Below are 22515 nucleotides of genomic sequence, written 5' to 3'. Positions count from 1 at the left end.
GTTCGCATCCAGATCAAAAGAAGTCATTGTGCCCCTCTACTCATCACTCATCAGACCCATCTTAGAGTACAACGCCCCACTTGGGATGTACCTTACAAGACACCTGCAACAGCTGGAAAGACCACAGAAGTACCTCACCGAGAGGATCAATGGCCTCAAACAGATGGCCTTTGCAGCTCGACTGAAGAAACTCCAGTTGTACTCGGTTGCATACCGCCTACTCAGAGGTGATCTCTGCCTGACATACAAGGCCATGTCCAACCCAGAATTGATGGACATGCTCCACCTAAAGAAAACCTTACCCCCAAGAGCCACATGCTCTAGGGATCTAAACCTCACCACAACAATAAATAGGACGTGCAGGAGGGATAGATTCCTGTCCCAGAGACTTCCCATGCTTTGGAACAAGATTCCACTCTACATTACGCAGAGCTCTTCGCTAACACTCTTCAGAAGAAACCTTGACGAGTGGATGGGAAACAGAAAGTTTACCTCGGGGATCACTTCAGTGGGTCTGCTGGACAAAGGTACAGGGAACTAATCTAAGGTGGCAGTGAAAGCCAACACATTCTGGCTAGGCTTATAAATGCCTTCGGGCAGATAGCCTAGTACCCTCCTATGAGCCTATGATCTTTGTTAACTACTGGCGGTAGATGTTTAAGGCTACACCCACTAGTTAATTGTTAAGGGCAACTTAATTGTAATAGTTTTACATTATGCTGGAATCAGAGAAACCCTCTCTGAAGTACATCTGTACTAGCATTTAGAGTGCTGCCTATGCACCATTTTCAAACCAAGTTAAACTTTATTGCCAGAATACTTGGCTTACAATTTGTAGCCAGCAATTACAGTAAAAAAAAAAAACAATGGTGCAGTAAATTTCCATTTATAAACATGAAGAAGTGGTCGAAAGCCTCTTAGTCAGTTATTCAAAATGACTTGCACCAGGGCTGAAAACCAATGAGGAGATTTCATTTTCTGCAAAACAGCAAGTAGTGGAAACGATGCTTGTTGTTTCCTCTGCTAGTCATGTGACAATGCAGACTGCTGGCTGGCAGAAACTTGTGCTAACAGTGATCTAATCTGAACTTCCCTTTCTGCTTTGTGCAATAGATATAGCAAAGCTACTAGTCTTCCTAAGGATAAAACATTTTCCCCTGAAACTACCAAAATTAAAACCAAGTCATAAAGACTAGATCAGTACTGTAGATACAAGTTCTGCATTATGGCATTGAGAACAGAATCTTTCTTGTGTAGCTTTTATTAGAGAGCTTAAAAATGTCAAGAGGGGTGCTTTTTACAGAACTCAGCACAGTATGCATGCATGAAAACATCTCTTTGTAATTGTGATTCAACCAGTGAAATAAAGAGCTCTCTTGTATTTGCTGTTATGAGCTTCAGGACAAGCTGCAATAACAGGCCTTAAGAAGGCCAGCTGTTTTGATCCTGTGTAGGAATTAAGTTTATGACGTGTTCAGAAAAAAAAAAGTTTTTGCATCTTACTGCTTGCTTTAATCTTGTCTTGTATCTGGTACATGCTTTAGTCTGTATATTTTATGTCTGTGGTTTGCATATTAGGTTAAGCAGTTTAGCGAGGGGAAACATTCTGCTGTCTTGAAAGTGCAGGCGTGTGTGTGTGTGTCCTACTCCGTGAACTTGGATCAAAAAAACAGAAATCAGTGTGAGTCAGCCTTCTGCAACAGCAACACATTTTCTCCCAGGGCTGTCTCGCAAGCACTGCCATATTGGGTATAGTCTGTTTTCAAGAGCTCTGTATCTCTACCATGAACTGGTACTGACTTCTGCCTGTGACTACGTGGATGTTAGTTTACACTGAGATAAGTTACGATTTCAAAATGCATCTGTCAAGAAGACATCAAGTAATGGCTAGTAAGTATGCACATCATTTGAACAAACTCCTGGACCTGATTCTGCAGAAGTGTGCAGCGATTTAGAAACTGATTCAGAACTGTACTGCAGATCGCACAGTCTTGCAAAGACATCTGAAGTTACTTATGAGTTTACACGATCTACAGTTTGGAAATTAGCTGCAGACAGATGTACTTTCACATTAATTCAGAACCAGGCTTTTTAGACTGAATGCTTAGAACCTGTATCTGTAAGCATTATCTAAATCTGACTTAAAGAAGGGGCTGGAATTGTTATTGTTAGTCACACACTGGCCATCAAACTTTGAGAGCTGAGCAGCATAAGGTGCGGTGAGGAAGTGTGACGTTTTGCATGAAGTTTACAGGAAGCAAAGCTGCAAGCTCTTGTCAGAACTTTGCAACGGCAAGAAAAATATTCAAAGGTTAGTAGTCTGTAAAACACTTTCCATAATTTTGTAAATATAGAGTAAGCAGAGTGTCATTTTGAAATGCTACTGTCTGATTAATTTGGATGATCCATCATTAGTTCTCAGGTTTAAAAGATTTGTTTTCATATTTCACTGCTTGCTGCTCCAACCACAAGCTGTTAAGAGGAACTAAAAAAAACTGCACTGAAGCTGGTCTCATTTCTATTTGCTTGGTTAGGGAAGAACTTGTTAAATTTATTAGAAATAATTATGTGCCATAGAGTGACAGCATTAAAAGATCTTTAGTATGAGTTCAGTAACATAGGTAACCTTTTGTGTTACTAAAGGACAGGCATTTGAAGAAGTTAAAGCAATGTTACTGGAATTCATAGATTTAATATTTCTTATTCTGAAAGTCACTGAAAAGTCTGAGTGCTGGTCATTTTAACTACATTCACTGTGTAAAGTTGTATATAGCGTGACTATTCTGAAATGAATATGCACCTTTAAATGCTCTTGTTAAATCTTTGCACTGGGACTCCTTGTTTTTATGTAGAGCTCTCATAGTTTTCCGTGCTGACAAATTAACTTATTCATTAGTCAGGAATTTATTTATTTATTTACTTTTGTTGAACAGGCTGGCCCTACTTGATACAGCCTACTTCCAATACGGTATCTGTACTGAATAGGTGTAACATGACCAGGAGACTGGGGAAATCTCCTTACTCCTTTTGATAAATGCCATGGGATCTCTAACATCCACTGGAGCTACCACAGCTCAAGTAGATGGTACCTCAGTAAAATTTCTCTTCTGAAGGAGAGCGTTTCAGGTGTGCACTACCCCCTTATGCTGCTCTACATCGTTAATATTAGATCATGAGCCCAAGTAACTGATGTAGGGCTAGATCCCAGAGCCGTCTGATCTTATTGGAATTAAAAGTGTATGCACTACCCTTTGAGCTACTAACACTGCATGGTATAACCCACTTTCTTGGCCATTCATTTCTCATTTAGTTAGCTAGTGTTTGAAATTAAAGTGCTGTCATCTTTTATTGAATTCTGCAATCTCACTAATAGCAGGGGCTACCTTAGCTTTTCGAAACACAACTATTCCTTTTGCAGATAGAAAATCCAGACATTCATAACACATTATCCAATGAAATATTAAAAACCTGTTCAAGGAAAATGCATAACACCCTACTGTTGAGTATTCTTATCCAACACCGCCACTCATTTACTTTGCATTACACGCTTACATTTTGATAAGCAAAGCTAAACATGCCTGGAATATCTGTACAGCATTAAGTTTCACAAGTGTTGTTAGAGTCCCAGGAAGTTTATTTGCTTCTGTGCCAGCATGCTTTTGTGTTTTGGATTCATTCATAATTGGTGTTCATTTGCTCCAGTTGCTACATTTTGTTTTCATCCATGAGTTAGCATGAAATTAGTGGAACAATAGTTTATTGTGTATGTTATTATACCTGTTCCCTCACAGAAAGCAAGGGAAATGAATATGACAAAGTGTGAAGGATAATCTAATAGGCAATAAGTGTTTGTTACAGCATGTGTCTGAATATTAGTTAAAACATTATCTAGGATTGACTAGATTAGAACTGTGGAACATTGAAATGTGTTCTTTTTATTTACTTTTGTTTGGCAGCTAATTGAACTGGTCTGCTAGAGTCCAATTATCACTTATGTAATAAAGTACAATAGTACAAAAGTGAGATATTCTGCAACAAGTAATACAGTACTAGGATTGTAATACCCAATCAAATAATGTGTACATGCAAGGTTTGAATGGACAGGTATTTCTGTGCAGAGAGCAATCATTTTAGGTCTTTGGTTAGCCAGGGAGTTGTTGCATCTTGAATTCAACTTGTTTTAATCTTCTAATATTTGTTCTGCAATGGAAGGAGAACGTAAAGGAAATACAGATGGGCACCACTGTAGTCATGTTGCGCTACTGGAGAAAAGTGCCTACTTGCTAGCTCTGGCTGAAGTAAAGAATACGTTTCTTTGTTAGGTATGTTATAAGTTTAGACGTTGTGTGGTATCTGCGGTATTTTGGTTGTGAAAGAGTACCAAAGTATACAATGGTCATTGAATTACAGGGAGTTTGTGTGAAGGGAGAAGAATGTAGTGGGCTAGTTAGTGTAGAACCAGACTAATAAATTGGGCTTTTTAGACTGAAGTTTGGGTCATGTAGGCCCATTACTGTGTGTATGAATCAATTTCTGTGAGGATGGGGAAAGAAAGTTATCATTAGATTCCCAGTTAAGAAGGAAGTCGCGCATTAGTAGAGAGTTCCTAGAAATGAATTACAAAGCATTGTGATTATTACATTGTTTAGAGTCTGTTGTGATGTAGGATGGGGTGGTAAATTATTCCAACCATTAGTCTGAGAGCATTATGTAAGAGGCATCCATTTATTATCCTTTTGAGTTCCTGATAGTGAAATGTGGTGGTGCTGCGGTAGCGTTATCGCCTCACAGTAAGACGTTGTCCTGTTCGATTCTCAGCTAGAGCGTCTTCTGTGTGGAGACATGCGTGAATGGGCATACCTTCGTTGAAGGTTGTGCGTCAGGGCTGGCAACTTGGCACGTAAAAATCTACTGCCAATCATTAGCGGACCAGAGTTCCGCTGTGGCGACCCCTAACCGGGAAAAGCCGAAAGACACAACAACACAACAACAACTGTACTACCAACATTATTTCTTTTAAGAATAAGCACTTCACTGCCAATATATTAAAAATATTTTTGGAGTGTTGCAGTTTTGGGGACATCACTGTTTTGAGTAGTGGCCTCCAAAGGTTGTACCTGTTCAGGGGGTAAATAATAACATGCCCATTGAAAATGACACAATTATTTATAGTGGGCACACTGCATACAGCTTCTGTATGGATTTAATAGGAATTTTGATGGAAATTATTTTCTAAAACCTACCTCCAAGAAACTTCTTGGTGACTTTAACACCGACTGGTGCACCTGCTCAGTTGAATCCCCTGTCACCCATATACATTTGTTTGGGTTCACACAATTAATAATCTCTCCCACTAGGATTAGTAAACCCACCAACATGGAAAGTAACTTAGATTGGGTGCTTATCAATAGCCACCCAAGCTTGTATACAGCTGGGACTCTACCCAATGACCTAAGTGATCATTCACTAACTTATACAATTAAGCATAAGACAGAAACCCACCACAAGACTACGTACAAAACAATCAGAAATAATAAAAACTTTAATCTTATTAACTTCCTAAATTAACTTAAATTGGTTAACTGGTCAGTCCTAAAAAATCTACCACTAGATGAAGCCGTAACTTTCTTTAACAGTAAATTCTTGAGCATCCTTGACTCCCATGCTCCTGCACATAGTATAAAGACTAAATCTAATACTGCTCCATGGCTCACAAAGAAAACTAAGATAAAAATCAAACTTAGAAATATAGCCTGGACCAAATGGCGAACAACTAAAGCCCCCCCTTGACCAAGTGAGATATCGTCAACTTAGAAAGGATGCAAAAAAAACTCATTTTGCTAGACAAAAAGACTTCTACCAGAACCTCCAATTTAAACACCAAAACAATCCCCAAAAGTTTTGGGCAGGTATTAACCGACTTCTTCATCCAGGACAATCTATTACCCCAACCCCATCAAACTGCACCCATAAATCCCCAGAAACTGTTGACACTGCTTTTAATAACTTTTTCACCAAAACTATTCAGTTCTTAGCTAACCAACTTACTCCCACCCATTCTAACTCTGCCACTAACACACCCACTTCTCATCCCCCCCCTTAACTTCCAACCTGTCTCTACCACTTTTATCTGATCCCTTATCAAAAATTAAATAAAACCAACCACCCTTTCTGCTGACCTCCTTCCTTCAGAGTATCTACAAAAAGCTGCCGATGCCATAGCATTCCTCATCTCTATCCTAATCAATAGAACACTGACTAATGGAACTATCCCCTCAATCTGGAAAATATCCCATGTTATCCCACTCCACAAAGGTGGAAGTTTAACAGAACTGTCCAACTACAGACCCATTGCCATTCTCTCACCACTAGCCAAATTAATGGGGAAGTGCGTTCATAAGCAGGTTATAGACTTTCTCATTCAGAACTGTCTGCTTGCCAACTCTCAGCATGGCTTTAGGCCACATCACAGCACCACCTCTGCCCTCCTTTCTTTTACAAATGCCATATTCCAAAATAGGAACAACAACAGGCTATCTTCAGCCCTATTTCTAGACCTGTCGAAGGCCTTTGATATGGCACAAATTACTCATCCATTCCCTAAAATCCATCTCCCTAAATAACCATGCTATTCAGTGGTTCCTGTCCTATCTGAATGGCAGACAATAGGCTGTATTATGGCAGGGCAAAATGCCCACCCTGCTACCTCTCACCCTTGGTGTCCCTCAGGGCTCTGTTCTAGGTCCTCACCCTTGGTGTCCCTCAGGGCTCTATTCTAGGTCCTCACCCTTGGTGTCCCTCAGGGCTCTATTCTAGGTCCTCACCCTTGGTGTCCCTCAGGGCTCTATTCTAGGTCCTCACCCTGGGTGTCCCTCAGGGCTCTATTCTAGGTCCTCACCCTTGGTGTCCCTCAGGGCTCTATTCTAGGTCCTCTACTCTTTTCTATCTTCATCAACAGTCTTCATACTGCCATCCCTGATGAAACCTGCATTCAATATACAGACGATTCTACCCTGATCTGCATGGCCTCCTCACCTTTAGACATGCAAACCTTAACACAAAACACATTTAACACAGCTGAAAACTGGCTCTCTAATCACCGTCTGTTGTTAAATCCCAACAAAACTAAACTGTTCCTCTTTACCCCCCCCCCCCCAGTAGATCCACCTCATTTTCCTTCTCCATAACATCCAACAACGGTACCTCTATCTCTCCAGATGACCATACTAAGCTTTTAGGAGTAATAGTGGACAATAATCTCAGATTTGATCTACATATCAATGAAACTATAAAAACTATTAATAAGAAGTTTGGCTCATTATATAGAAGAAAACCTTTTCTAACTCCATTAGCTAGGACTGCCATTGCCCGCTCACACCTACTCTCTACCCTTCAATATGCCTCCCCCATACTCTCCAATTTGAGCAAAACTGAACTTAGAAAGCTCTCTCACTGTTACAACCATATTGCCAGATTTGCCATAGGCTCAACATATAGGAAACATCACTGTCAAAACCTGAGTCTTCTCAGGTAGCTAGAACTGCCTAGCCTACCTCTGTTCAATCAGCTTATAGCAGCATGCAAAATTCTGTACCACCCTGAAAGTACTCCAGCACTCAAAATAATTCAAGGCAACTACGATCATCCAATAAACTGTTTCATAGTATCTTCAGAATTGAAAAATCTTGTAAACGGACAAAAAATTGCCAGATATACCACGACAATAAATCCAATACTTTAATTGACAAAAGTAGATAAGCGCTTTCACCATAAAGGCTTCATCAGCCCAATCAATTACTAATGAAGGCGAAATTTTAACCATTCTTAAATACACTTCCTCATGAATAATTCAACATTACAACGTAGTAAAAGTCCTGACATCATTTCCTTGACACTGAGTAAACACATGACTAACTTGCAGCTCATACAAAGCTATTTAACGCTATGCATATAATGAATATAATAAATAAATAAATAAAATTGACCATGCTTAAATACAAAAATAAAAACAAAAACAAAAATACGAATAAAATGCTATGCATGGTATTGAATGCATAAGATTTACAAAGTCTGATTCATACCATACAAAAAAGTACAGCCTCTAATTGTCATATTAAAAAAGGCTTATACAAACAAGTAGATATGTAAGTAAAATTGGAGTGTTTATAAAACCAATCTCATTTAATGGTTTTAAGTCTTCTATTACATAGTACTGGTTTCAGGGGCACTTTATCATTGAGCCCCGGTTTTTTGTCTGCTCTAAATCTTATAATCCATTTTAGTTCACAATTCTCTGTGAAATTTTTGACATCCCCTCCTCGAATACTCGGATTGACAACTTGTAGTACTGAGAACTTAAAATGATGTGTCAAACCTGCTGCTAATGTGTGTCGCGCTAGTGCATTATGTTCAGAACCAATGTGTGTGTGGTATACATGTTCCCTCATTCTTTCTCTTAACTTCCTGTTGGTTTTGCCTATGTAAAATGCACTGCAGGACACACACCTGGCAAGGTAGACTACATGTTCTGTTTGACAATCGGCATGCATGTATAAAGTGTATTCGTATTGTGTAACTGGGTGTATAAAGAGGTCCTAATGTCTATATAATTACAAAAGTTGCATCTATTACAAGGTTTCGTTCCGTATACTGTATTGTCATTAATTTCCTTCCTTGGGTTCTTTGGTAAACATAGGATCTGTTTCAAGTTCCTTCTGTTCTTGAATAGGAACTTTGGTTGTTCTCCTACGATATCTCCTGTGTTCTCATCTAATAACAAAGTGTCCCAATGTTTCTGTATTACGTTCTTCAAACTATTGGTATCTAAGGTATAGGACATCGGTGCTCTCATTTGACTGCTTGTTCTTTCTTTTGCTTCTTCTCTCAATTGAGTGCTTACACTAGAAAAATAAGGACGGGCTTTGGTTGTTCTCACTGCACAAGCCTCTTCAATGGCCACAGTCACCTCATTCAATTTATGGTTCCTTTCCAAGAGCCTTGCTTTTAAATCTAATAACTCAAGATCATACCCCTCTTGCATCGGGTTTAACCTAGATGCCCTCATGGCTTGACCTTTTGCTACATTTTTAAAAACATACTGGGGATGCATGCTATTTCGATGTAACAGTGTCTTCCTATGGCAAGCCTTCCTATGTACCCCTGTGTTAGAGAGGCCATTCTCCAACCTCTCAATGTGTATGTCTAGAAATGATATACTATTTCATGAGTGGTCTATTGTAAAATTTAGAAATTCAGTCAAGCTATTTATTTCTGAAACAAAATTATTTAAGGCTGTTTCATCACCTGTCCAAATTAAAAACAAGTCATCCACGAAATTGCTTACTATCTTTCAAAATATAGGTGTTGGCATCCACTACTGGTCTGAAGAAGTGTTCTAGATAAATAGATAAGCCCTTATTTATTTATCTAGAACACTTCTTCAGACCAGTAGTGGATGACTTGTATGATTACATGAGAAACGTAATGAATGATGAACAGTACATATTGGTTACATTAGATGTGAAAAGTCTTTTCACTGTAATACCTAACGAACAAGGTATTGAAAAAGTACATAGGTACATGTTGACACATTCAACATATGACAGAGGATCAGTAGATTTAATGGCTCTGTTCCTTGAGACGATACTACACAATAACATCTTTATATTTGATGAAGCAATTTACATTCAAAATGATGGCGTAGCTATGGCCACTTCCTGTGCTAATAGCTACGCCAACATTGTTATGGCCAGTTGGGAAGGGAAAAAATTGTTTACTTTAGAGAGTTACAATGTGAACGTTGGGTTTTACAGACGTTTTGTGGATGACTTGTTTTTAATTTGGACAGGTGATGAAACAGCCTTAAATAATTTTGTTTCAGAAATAAATAGCTTGACTGAATTTCTAAATTTTACAATAGACCACTCATGAAATAGTATATCATTTCTAGACATACACATTGAGAGGTTGGAGAATGGCCTCTCGAACACAGGGGTACATAGGAAGGCTTGCCATAGGAAGACACTGTTACATCGAAATAGCATGCATCCCCAGTATGTTTTTAAAAATGTAGCAAAAGGTCAAGCCATGAGGGCATCTAGGTTAAACCCAATGCAAGAGGGGTATGATCTTGAGTTATTAGATTTAAAAGCAAGGCTCTTGGAAAGGAACTATAAATTGAATGAGGCGAATGTGGCCATTGAAGAGGCTTGTGCAGTGAGAACAACCAAAGCCCGTCCTTATTTTTCTAGTGTAAGCACTCAATTGAGAGAAGAAGCAAAAGAAAGAACAAGCAGTCAAATGAGAGCACCGATGTCCTATACCTTAGATACCAATAGTTTGAAGAACGTAATACAGAAACATTGGGACACTTTGTTATTAGATGAGAACACAGGAGATATCGTAGGAGAACAACCAAAGTTCCTATTCAAGAACAGAAGGAACTTGAAACAGATCCTATGTTTACCAAAGAACCCAAGGAAGGAAATTAATGACAATACAGTATATGGAACGAAACCTTGTAATAGATGCAACTTTTGTAATTATATAGACATTAGGACCTCTTTTATACACCCAGTTACACAATACGAATACACTTTATACATGCATGCCGATTGTCAAACAGAACATGTAGTCTACCTTGCCAGGTGTGTGTCCTGCAGTGCATTTTACATAGGCAAAACCAACAGGAAGTTAAGAGAAAGAATGAGGGAACATGTATACCACACATGCATTGGTTCTGAACATAATGCACTAGCGCGACACACATTAGCAGCAGGTTTGACACATCATTTTAAGTTTTCAGTACTACAAGTTGTCAATCCGAGTATTCGGGGAGGGGATGTCAAAAATTTCACAGAGAATTGTGAACTAAAATGGATTATAAGATTTAGAGCAGACAAAAAAACGGGGCTCAATGATAGTGCCCCTGAAACCAGTACTACGTAATAGAAGACTTAAAACCATTAAATGAGATTGGTTTTATAAACTCTCCAATTTTACTTACATATCTACTTGTTTGTATAAGCCTATTTTAATATGACAATTAGAGGCTGTACTTTTTTGTATGGTATGAATCAGACTTTGCAAATCTTACCATGCATAGCATTTTATTCATATTTTTGTTTTTATTTTTGTATTTAAGCATGGTCAATTTTATTTATTTATTTATTATATTCATTATATGCATAACGTTAAATAGCTTTGTATGAGCTGCAAGTTAGTCATGTGTTTACTCAGTGTCAAGGAAATGATGTCAGCACCTTTACTACGTTGTAATGTTGAATTATTCATGAGGAAGTGTATTTAAGAATGGTTAAAATTTCGCATTCATTAGTAATTGATTGGTCTGATGAAGCCTTTATGGTGAAAGCGCTTACCTACTTTTGTCAATTAAAGTATTGGATTTATTGTCATGGTATATCTGGCAATTTTTTGTCCGTTTACAAGATTTTTCAATTCTGAAGATACTGTGTGACAGTTGTGTTTGTTCCAGTGGATGTGCTTTTTGCCACTTGTCTTATTTTTACTTTACATCACCGGAACATTTACTCTGTGGGGGTGCCTTTTGGTGATATTAGCTTCAATAAACTGTTTGTCCAAACCCACAAAGCCATTAACTCAGCCGGCGACTCCCTGTTTGCCAACGTCATTGGTAAAACTTGGAATTCACTTCCATCTAACCTTACCCTCGAACCGTGTTTAAGTCTCTTCAAAAAAGGCCTCAAACAGTATTTTAAAGAGCACTGGCTTTGTGCCTGTACTAACCCTGATTAATCACTACTTACTTAATGCCTTATTTAAATTAATATTGTATACATCTCTTGCTCATAATAGCTTGCTGCAACCTGTTGTTTTTGTATACTATTACACACTGTGTATATTGTGAGTACCTACTAGAGGGCTTTGTAAATATGTTGGACTCATATCTGTTATGTTCTATCTGTGTTATCTGGAACTTTTCTCCCCGAGCCTCCACTGAAAATGGACATATATCCAGTCGGACTATCCTGGACAACAAAGGTAAAATAAATAAATAAAATAAAAGAGTTAGTTTTAGGGGTGTAATATTAATTGTGAAATACATTTTAAGAAGGCAAAATCAATATGTGTAAAGCTAAATAAGAAAGTAGAATAAGGTAAGACAAGCTATATAGCAAGAACAGTAAGATGTAAGTGTTGGTAAGGTTTATGGCCAGGTGAAAGTCGAACTGAGAAAGAAATTCAAGGGGATAAGAATAACAATATATGCAAGAAAGAGTTAGAATGTAAGGAGTGAGGAGTGAGGAGGGTTAGTAAGACTATTGTTAGTATAATTAGTAGAACTTAGTCAACATAAATTAGCTGGAGTTACTTTAGACTGGCAATGGTAGAAATTAAAAAATGGCAAGTTTCATTGATTTGTAAAAGAACTAGTTGAGTATAGCAGGTGTCATTACTTTTATAATGACTCTGTTGCTTTGAGAAGAAAGAGAGAGTAGTGACATTAGTATTGTTAGGAAATAGAAATTATTTGTTGGGAGAAAAATATGATGATTCAGTAAAATTACATTGTAAGGTGGATTTTACAAAGCCATTGTAGAGTACAAATATTTAATATGAGGACTGGAGAGAGAGCAATTGTTATAGCTGCTTTATGCTAGATATGGCAAGGAACAAAATATACTAATGAGCAAAAGTAGCTAAGAAGCGCTGTGAGTTATAATAATACCACATACAGAGGATGTTAATGCAGCTGTGTTTCGAGGGAGAGTATTTAAAGTATTTGGAGTATGGATTACTCTTTTGGGGTTACTTAATGCAGCAGTGGAACGCATGCAAAGAAAATTGTACGTTGTATGGATGGATATGCAAAGAATATAGGTGGTATTACTATATAGTAGGTGGAGTAGGACAGGTGCAAGATGGTGACTGTACAGGTAAATTGAGGTGTATTAGTTAAGTACAATTAGTTAAAGTATATTGGATAGTTATTATTAAGGGGAGTGGTTAGATAAGAATAAATCTGAGTGGGGCATGACTAGGGATGGGGATAGGAAGTTAGCCAGTCTGTCCTGCACAGTGCAGCATAACCCAGATACACAACGAACAAAGTAACCAGGGATGAAAGTACAACTAAGCATAGAGAGTCTGTGTTAACAGCTGAATTAGGAATGCCAGCTGAGTGGGAGACACAGAGCAGCACAAAGGAAAGGAAAGCATGAGGAGGGTCAGAATACCAACCCAATACAAGGTACAGTTCAGCAAAAGGGAGCACTGTGTGAACTTAGAAACCAAGACGAATGGGAAACGCCAGCGCATTTACTGTGGTTGGGGAGAGGGAAATGTGCTTTAAAGGTAGTTTTATTCTAGTTAGTGAAGTAAAGTGTCTTCATTTTTCACACAACTATCCTGCTGACCTGTTTGACATTTGCCTGACATTCATCCTACACAACTTAGAAGGGGAACCTCATAGGGTAGTGTTTATAACTGTTTACAACTGCCCACTTTGAGGTGGCTGTAAATGAGTACATAGATGAGTGTGTGTGTGTGTGTGTGTGTGTGTGTGTGTGTGTGTGTGTGTGTGTGTGTGTGTGTGTGTGTGTGTGTGTGTGCAAATGGTGTCTGTGTATGACAGATATAAAGCATTTCTTGTGGTATTGGAAATAATTGCTGTTGATTAACTCAGATCTACAGCTAATGTAGTATGTGGAGGAAGTGTGAGCCCACAGGGGTTGGGCAGCGCACACACATGCTGTCAGAGTTTGGTTTTCTTTGAGCCTTCTTGCTTTTTGGCCATTTTTGTAGTATGGATGGTGCTTAAAAAGATGACATATCTATACAGCATTCCAATATGGAGGATGTGCATTTCATGATATTTGGCAGAGTCCACTATGGCTATAGATTCTGGCATAACTAGATTTCAGATGTCAATATCACAGCTGTTATAATTCTCTGGTCAGCCCAGACTTGCCAATTATTTCAAAGGTCTTATGAAGTATTAGAAACATAAAGTTTTTTTTTAATGTTTATAATGCTGTTTTACAAACTATCCAGATTTTTGGCAATGAAAGGTATAACCACTCTAATTCAGCACATTTTGTTGTGAATTATGAGAAATGGGTAGACACCTGCATTCTTCTCTGAAAAGTACTTTTTGTTTTGCAAATGAAAGTGAGATTCCAGAGAATTCTGGGCTGCAAGCAGTTGAATGATTCTTAATATCTAACCTACAATGTTGACTTCTTGCTGCAAACTAAAATGAAATTTCTTTATGCTCTACAGAACATTTTGCTTAGAATTGATGTCAAAATGAGTTGTCTTGCAGAACCTGTGAAAACTTGTACTGTAACTGTTTGTAATAGTTTCTGATACCCTTCTAGCCGTATTTTTGTGGAAAGAATTTGTGGGATCATCTTTGTAGAAATACATGTAGAACAAAAGCAACTGACTGAAGAAACTGATATTTTATTTGGAAATTATTTGAAAACATAGCTTAGAGGAATATACATCAATCATGCTCATGTTATATCAAGAGAATTAGACAGGTATACATTTTTTGATTCTTGCAAGCAAAATTGCAACATACTTGCGTGTTTGCAGAGTGTATGTATATATATATATATATATATATATATATATATATATATATATATATATATATACATATACACACACACACACACACACACACACACACACACACACACACACACACATACATACACAACCCATTTTTGGTGTCTTCTATGATTATTCCCAAATTCTGAATGGATGCCTTCAAAGTTTAATAACCTTCCATTGCTTACTGTGAAGTTCATTTCCAGATTATTCTAGGAAATATTGAAATATTGTAAAACGTTTAAATATGCTTATGTTTTACACTGTGCTTTATATCATATTGTAAATAATAAGCAATATGTAGTAATAATTTGGCTAAAGAAATACTTTTTCTGCTTTGAAAACTATTCATCCTATGTGATATTAGCAGTTTATCTTGTATGATTTGATGTGGCTGTGTATAGTATCCAATTAAAGATATCCAGCCACTTTTTTTTTTAAATCTAGCCTTTTTTAGAACTGTTTGGCTCCCCTCTTCATCGTTTGGTTTGACTGATGCTGTTTGGTTCATAGGTTCATACTAGGCTAACTGCCTTTGCAAGCCTAGCCAATTATTCCTTGTGAGACTCAAACCCTGCACCTTGTGTTTGTAAGGCAAACACCTTAACCATTAGGCCATCCTCCCAATCCCAGGCTCTTCTTTCTGCCTGTCCTTTAGTTTGGCTAATGCCATTTAGCTCATCAGTCTGTCTGTCTTGCTCTGTCACACCTTCTCTCTCTTGCTCTCTTTTTACATACCACTGTCTTTGTGTCCTTAGGATAAATCTTAAAACTCAAGTGTTCGGATGTGTTCAAACTTCAAAGCCTCTAATCTGACCTGAACTACCTGTGACAGAACCAGTAGAGCTCATCTGTCTCAGAACTTAATGCTGTGTCAGTGTTGTGGTTTAACCAAGGCTTAATATACTGATCACATAGTAGAGTCCTTATTCTGTTCTTGGGTTTCTGGAGGAGAGGGATAAGTTGATGCATAGGGGAGAGATCACTGAAGTAGAGAAACAAGTAGCTTAGGTATTGGGGAATGATATGTGGCTGCAGAGACAGTGATTCAGCTGGCTTTGCAATCCTGCTGAATTTGGTGAAGGTGCGGTATCTTCCTATGGATTAAATGCAGAATGTAATTTCGCTAGAAGTTATGTTGTTTTTTGGGGGGTTTCTAACACCATGATAGAAATGGACCCCATTCGTATGTCAAAGTATGATCAAAGTTCATGAAATTAGTATTGTTTCAATCTTTGATGTTATCCAGAATTGCTCTTAGCAGCAGCCACAATGTGCCCAGTAAAAAGACTCCTGCAATTCACACGGAGTTACATGTATCGCTAACATTACAATTGTAGATTCTTTTTTTATAAGATCCATTGCTCCTCCTACTACTATTGAGCCTGTCTAGGTATCCTTCTTCCACACTGCCCTCGTTTCTCTTGTTTTTCTGGGTAGACTCTTTAATGATTCAGGAAAAATGACTTCGGAACCACTTAGAGGTGATGCTCGTCTAAAACCATTCTGTAAAGAAACTATTTGGGTGGCTGAAATCAAAATCTGTAATCCTTTGTTTTTGCAGGGTTAACCATATTGATCTCACATGAAATCTGGAAGTAAAAGTAAGGAAACGGTTCTGAAAGATGCACAGGTCTAAACAGGCTTACACTTTTAGAAAAATGTATTTTATCAAGAAGGTATGCTATAATTTCACTTAGAAAGAAAATCCCTGTTACATTTATCATAGTCTTAGTTTATATTTTATAGATTTATTTTTCAGAAGGCCTTCTAGTCCCATTATATATACACATTTACATATGGATCTACTTTAGTAGATCGAATTACTAGAGCAATGAAATTTAAATGACTGCGTAAGAAGACCTAAATTAATATACGAATGAACATTTAACATGCTGAACTTAGCAAGAATGAAAAGCTACTGCGCATGTCAAACAGCAGTCGAACTTCTGAATGGAGATTGTGGAGCATTCAGAAAAAACAGTCGCTCCATTTAAAGACATATTTTAACAGAGGAATGTAAGTTAAACGGTTCTGTAAGGAGATCACAGTTCAGTAAGGATCAGGAAATTTACCCTTTTCCACACTTTAGTGCGATCTATGAGTTGGTATATATAATATGCAGTGGGGTGTATGAGCTGAAGAGGGACTTGCCCCCTACAAAAACATTGAAAAATTACATTTTTATCTTAAAATATGTGTTTAAATGGAGTAGCTGTTTTTTTCTGAATCCTCCACGATCTCCATTCACAAGTTACACTGCTGTTTGACGTGCAGTAGGTTTTCATTGTTCCCAAGTTCGGCTTGGTAAACATTCATTTTTACAGCAATTTCAGTGTTCTCGTTTTTACATTTCATTGTTCTGGCAATTTGGTCTTCTAAAATAGATCCATATACATGTGTGTGTGTGTGTGTGTGTGTGTCTGTCTCTTTATACATATATATATATATATATATATATATATATATATATATATATCTATGGGTCTACTTCAAATTACCGAAATGCCACTTACCCAAATTTTAAATGATCGAGATGATTACACAGAACTTTCAGTTAAATGGAAACCCACAACACTGATATTTTCACCAGGGAAAGGAGGCAGTCGGCCAACATGGACAAAAAAAAAAAAACGAAGCATATGAAACCCACTCAAGTGGGGGGCTTCGCCCCCCCCAACTAAATATACCAACTCCGAGATCACACTATAGTAGGGAAAAGGGCAAACTCCTGAATGCTGGCCAACTGCCTCCTTTCCCTGGTGAAAATATTGGTGTTGTAGGTTTTTGTTTAAATGCAAGTTTGGTCTTATCGTCTCATTCATTTAAAATTCAGGTAAATGGCATTTTGTTAATTTGAAGTAGACCCTGCTACTTAAATATATCAGCTCCAAGATTGCACTTAGTGTAGTGAAGGGGGGCTTGCTCCCCTGCATATAGTTGAAGGGTAATATGTTTCTGTATGTACTTGTGCTGGAATATAGTAAATGTTGGTATCCTGTGTATTTTCAGTATTTTGAGTTTTCAGTATTTTGAACTTTCGAGATTTTGGTCTCAGGATTTTGGTCTTTCAGGATTCTATAGCGCTCCCATATATATATATATATATATATATATATATATATATATATATATATATATATATATATATATGTGTGTGTGTGTGTGTGTGTGTGTATACATAAATTGATATGGATATTGATATCTATCTATATATATATATATATATATATATATATATATATATATATATATCTACACACACACACACACACACACACACACAAAGTGTGTATGTATATGTATATACTTAAGTATGCCATTTCAGATATTTTTTTCAGTAATGAAAAGGTACTGCATCCAAGATATGCATTGTCTGGGGTTAGGGTGGCTGCACTTAAAGGCGCTGGGGTTATATTTTAAAAGTTGGCTTACAATTCCAAAATCCTGGCTATACTGCTGATAAGATGATGCTTATAGGAAGGAAATGTATGCAGAATTTGGGCTGCAGACTTGACACGTACTGTTCCTGTGGTTTTTAATCAATGCATTGCTTTTGCATAGAAACATAGGAGTACAGCACCAGGGATATGTTGCTGGTTTTAAATTATTATGCAAAGAAAACTACTACACTTACTAAACTGTATAGTCAGATGTTACACTTGTCTAAGTTTGAATGAATATTTTGATCTTGTACTAGATAAAACTTACTTGTAAACACCTAATGCACTTCATCCTGTAGTCTTAGGTTTGATTCCTGTAGCCTTTTCCTCCATACTGCAGATTTCAAGAATGCAACATAAGTAAAAATAACAACATGAATGCTTTGAACCACACACTGATGTGTTGTACTAAGTGCATGAATTGTACTGGGATGTTGCCAGTATTTTAAAATTTACCAATTGGATGTTTACTTATGAATGCATACTGTTGGAACTTTTTTCCCTGGTCCTCCACTGAAAAGGGTCTTTCTGAAAAGTTGGACTTTTATGGAAAACAAATGCAAATAAATAAATAAATGAATAAAATGTCATTTTATTATTTGGTGACATAAAACTTCTTTTCTAGGAAACAAGTTTTGCACAAAGCATTCATATCAAAATAAAATTGATATCATAAGGCTACTTCCATAAAAGAAAAAAAATATGTACGTATTTATTTATTTTGGCTTTGTTGACCTGAAGTTTGGCTGGACATTGCCCATTTTCTGCAGAAGCATGGAGAGAAAACCTTTAACAGATATATATAAGATACTCATAACAAAACATTTTTTTAACAAAGATATATTACATAGATATCTCTGAAGATATCTAGAGACAAACAGGTAATTGCTGTGCAGTGATGCTATCCAAAGATAAAACAAGTATTTCTTTTGTGGTGACATTAGACATAATGTTAAATTTCAGGTATGAAATATTTAGTATGCAAACAGTTCATGTGCGATGTATGTGAAAAGCAGACATATGATATGACTTGTAAGACAATGGGTAAAGAGGATTACAGTATAGATGTTAGGAATAAATAAAATTGAGGTAAGGCATACACGTACATAATGGTTAAAGCTAGACAAGGGAGAGAGGCAGTGTGCAGCTGATGAGTTAAGGATAGTGGGACTAAGAATATTAGGGTACTTACTGACATACAATCTGGTTATAAGGGAGTGGTGGAGTGTATATGAAGGAGATGGATGAAGTAACAAAGTAGAAATTAAAATGTAAAGTGAGGATTAAGACAGGAAGGTAATTGAGGAGAAGTAGCAGGACGTTTTGTTATGCAGAAGGGACTAGTGATAAGAAGTATGAGCTGATAAAGGAAAATAGAGTTACACAGGTGACGATCATGTGTACAACCATGCAGGTGTAGGTGTTGTGTTAGTAAGAGCTTGGAAAAGGTAAGTGCGTACCTGCACAAGCATGAAAACACACATGCGCATACATGTGGATATGCATTTCTTTCCATTGATATCACTATCTATATATATATATCTGTATATATTATACATTTACATGATCAAAGTACTGAAAGACTGAACAACAAAACATAGATTCAAGTACATTGAACATAACGCATCAAAAAATACAGGCTTTCCTCTTCTAATCTGTTCTGTGTACCATTAACTCTGGCCATACTTCATCAAAATAACAGTAGTGTTATGGGAATGATTTTTCTAAGGTAAGGTGTAGGGTTTTCGGCCAAATGGATTTTTCGGCGATTTGGACCCTATGTCAGAAAGTTTCAGCCATATATCCTAGACCCATATATATATATATATATATATAGAGAGAGAGAGAGAGAGAGAGAGAGCCCTATAAATATCATTGTTTTGAAGGAGCAAGAAATATTGAATGTAAATATTATTGTTTGCACATGTGAATGCTGTATTGTCAAATGGTATAATTAGATGTAGTGTGCAGGTTACTCCCCGTCACTTATTCTAATTGTACCTTAACTCCCAACATTCAACCCTACTGAACTACTGCAAGAACCATAACTCTAATCATAAAACTCCAACCTGGTCCCTAACCCTAACCATAGAACTCCCATTCCTAACCCTAAGGTCCCCTCCTACACTCTAAACCTAAAACTCCATTTCTGCCCCCTCAACCTAAAACTCATTTTCCATCACTTAATCTAAAGTCCCTGATTGCTTCCTAACCCAAAACTCTATCCTGCTGTCTAAACCTAAAGATCTCCCCTCTCTAAATCTTAGTCCACATCCCAATCACTACCTAAAACCGTAACGTGCATTCCCATCCCCCAACTCACTACCCATGGCAACCACCCTGGCCTTGTCCCAAACCTGGTTACCTTGTCTGAACAAGGTGCAGTAGATGTTTTATGCCTTTGTATCTTGTTGCTCTTCTTTGAGATCCTGCTACTGTTTCAGCCACTGATATGTGGCATACCACAGGCTACCTGAAACCTAACACTGTCCCTGACATGTCAAATACCAGTTCATTCATGCTGCTGTCTCTGACATACTTCTTTGGCACACTGTCTGCTAAATGCTTGTTTTGTTTATCTTTTATTCCGCCTTTTGCTGTATTTTTACAGTCCTGTCCACCATTATCCTCACTTATAAAATAATTAACAAAACAGCACAGTTTTTGTCCATGCCTCAATGTCATCTGGATGCTGTAAATGCTGTCATTCTCCTAATCTAGCCTCAGCTCAACACTATTTACATTATAGATGTTATTTTCCATAAACCGACTGAATTATAATATGTAATTTCTTACCTTTAGATTTTTAAGTTATGATCGTTCTTCTAGTGTTTGCATTTCTGTTTCTTTTTGTCACTTCTATTCCTGCCCTGAAAAAATCAAAAAACAATTTGTTATATTGTTACTGACACTGTATATTTTGCTTTTAAATTTTTGAAATATTTAACTGAAAAAAGTCCCTTTTTTCAGGAGGTTCTGTCTATATCTTTCTTTCTCTCTCTCTCTCTCTCTCTTATACATATGCACATGTGCACACACGCACACACACGAATTAACCATTTGAAATGCCGGGATCCAGTAGAGCAACTCCTGAAACATAGAGACTGAAATGGCCAAAAAATAGACTTATGCATACCAAGCCCAAGATGGCCATTATAGGTTCATAGATAAGTACTAAGCTAACTGCCCTTGTGAGCCAACTCCTGCACCTTGTGTTTGTAACGCAAACACCTTAACCATTAAACCACCCTCCCAAACCTACTTACTTACTTGGAATATTCTCTTTTCTCTGGGGTATGATGATCTCACAGTGGGTATATGTAAGTTCTGTATTCTCTTTTCTCTGGGGTATGATGATCTCACAGTGGGTACATGTAAGTTCTGGAATGTTGGGGGGCTTGCCCAAAGAAGTTTAAAGGAGGAGAATGATGTTTAAGACGTGCTCTTATCCTATAGTTTTTGGTCTTCTTTTTTTTTTCTGGCTTGTCGGCACTCACCATTGTGAGTGCTAACATATCAATAGGGAGCCCACACAAACAAATACACCTTTATATAATTAGAGAGAAAGAAAGGCAGACAAACAAAACATTAATGCAAACTCTAAACAGATGATTAGACTATATTATCTGGAAAGTGGCAATGTATACAGCCATATTGACTAAAAAAATTCTTACATCCTCATTCAGTTTTGTAGTTGGTTTAATAACTTATTTCAAAAGCAATGTCGTCTTTCTGGTCACTAATAACATGACTAACTTTTTTTTTAGGTTTCCTTCTTGATTTAAACTTCTATCAGGGCCAAAGCTTCTGTATTTATGTGCAGTAAATTGACAGTGTTTTCAAGTAACAGTGCAGTATATGTGTGAAGGCAATGCTTTCCTTACACATTTTTAATGCCACAAAACCACACAGAATATATTTGCTCTGCAGATGATCGAAGAACATGAAATTGGGGGATTTCATGAAGCATATATTGCTTCCACAAGCTTGTGCGCACTAAGCCTTACACTGTTTTCTTAAGAATGGGAGTATAATATTTGCATATGTGACAAAGACATTTTCTTATCTTGGTAAGAAGGACCGAAACAGCTTAATTCAGAATTACAATACACATAGGATTCCCTAAGAGGAAGAATTATTTTGCATGTGTACTAGATAAAGACAGTAGTTTAGAAAACATCCTCTGGAATTCCCCTTACTTGAAGACAAATGAGAAATTGAGTTCCACTGTTATTTTACAGCAACAGTTTTCTAAACTGTAAATCTAAATGCAAAAATATATTAAAGACATGAACATTTAGTTGTGAAATACAAACATGTATGGAGCTAAAAGAAGCTGCGATACTGGATAGCAGTTGTTGCAAGTAGCTATAAACAAACTGCAGTAGAAAAACATTTTCACTATGAATTGCCATCTTACCAGTAACTAATGAAAATAAATTAGTGCAGAAATAACAGATTTATATCTAACAAT

General features: G+C 37.2%; 1 protein-coding gene across 1 annotated transcript in view; it reads left to right on the top strand.

The window, feature by feature from the left end:
* The first annotated feature begins 1610 nt into the window (after positions 1–1610).
* The window catches only part of WIPF1 (WAS/WASL interacting protein family member 1), a 776716-nt gene continuing 755811 nt past the window's right edge, over positions 1611–22515 (top strand). Inside the window, exon 1 of the mRNA XM_044075560.1 lies at positions 1611–2311. The gene's annotated coding sequence lies outside the window, so the exon portion shown is untranslated. The remainder of the gene's footprint in view (positions 2312–22515) is intronic.

Source organism: Protopterus annectens, chromosome 6.part1 (genome assembly GCF_019279795.1).
Source record: "Protopterus annectens isolate FY-2018-M chromosome 6.part1, PAN1.0, whole genome shotgun sequence".
NCBI lineage: Eukaryota > Metazoa > Chordata > Ceratodontiformes > Protopteridae > Protopterus > Protopterus annectens.
Note: the sequence above shows the minus strand (reverse complement) of the source record. Positions and strands in the feature narration are given on the sequence as shown.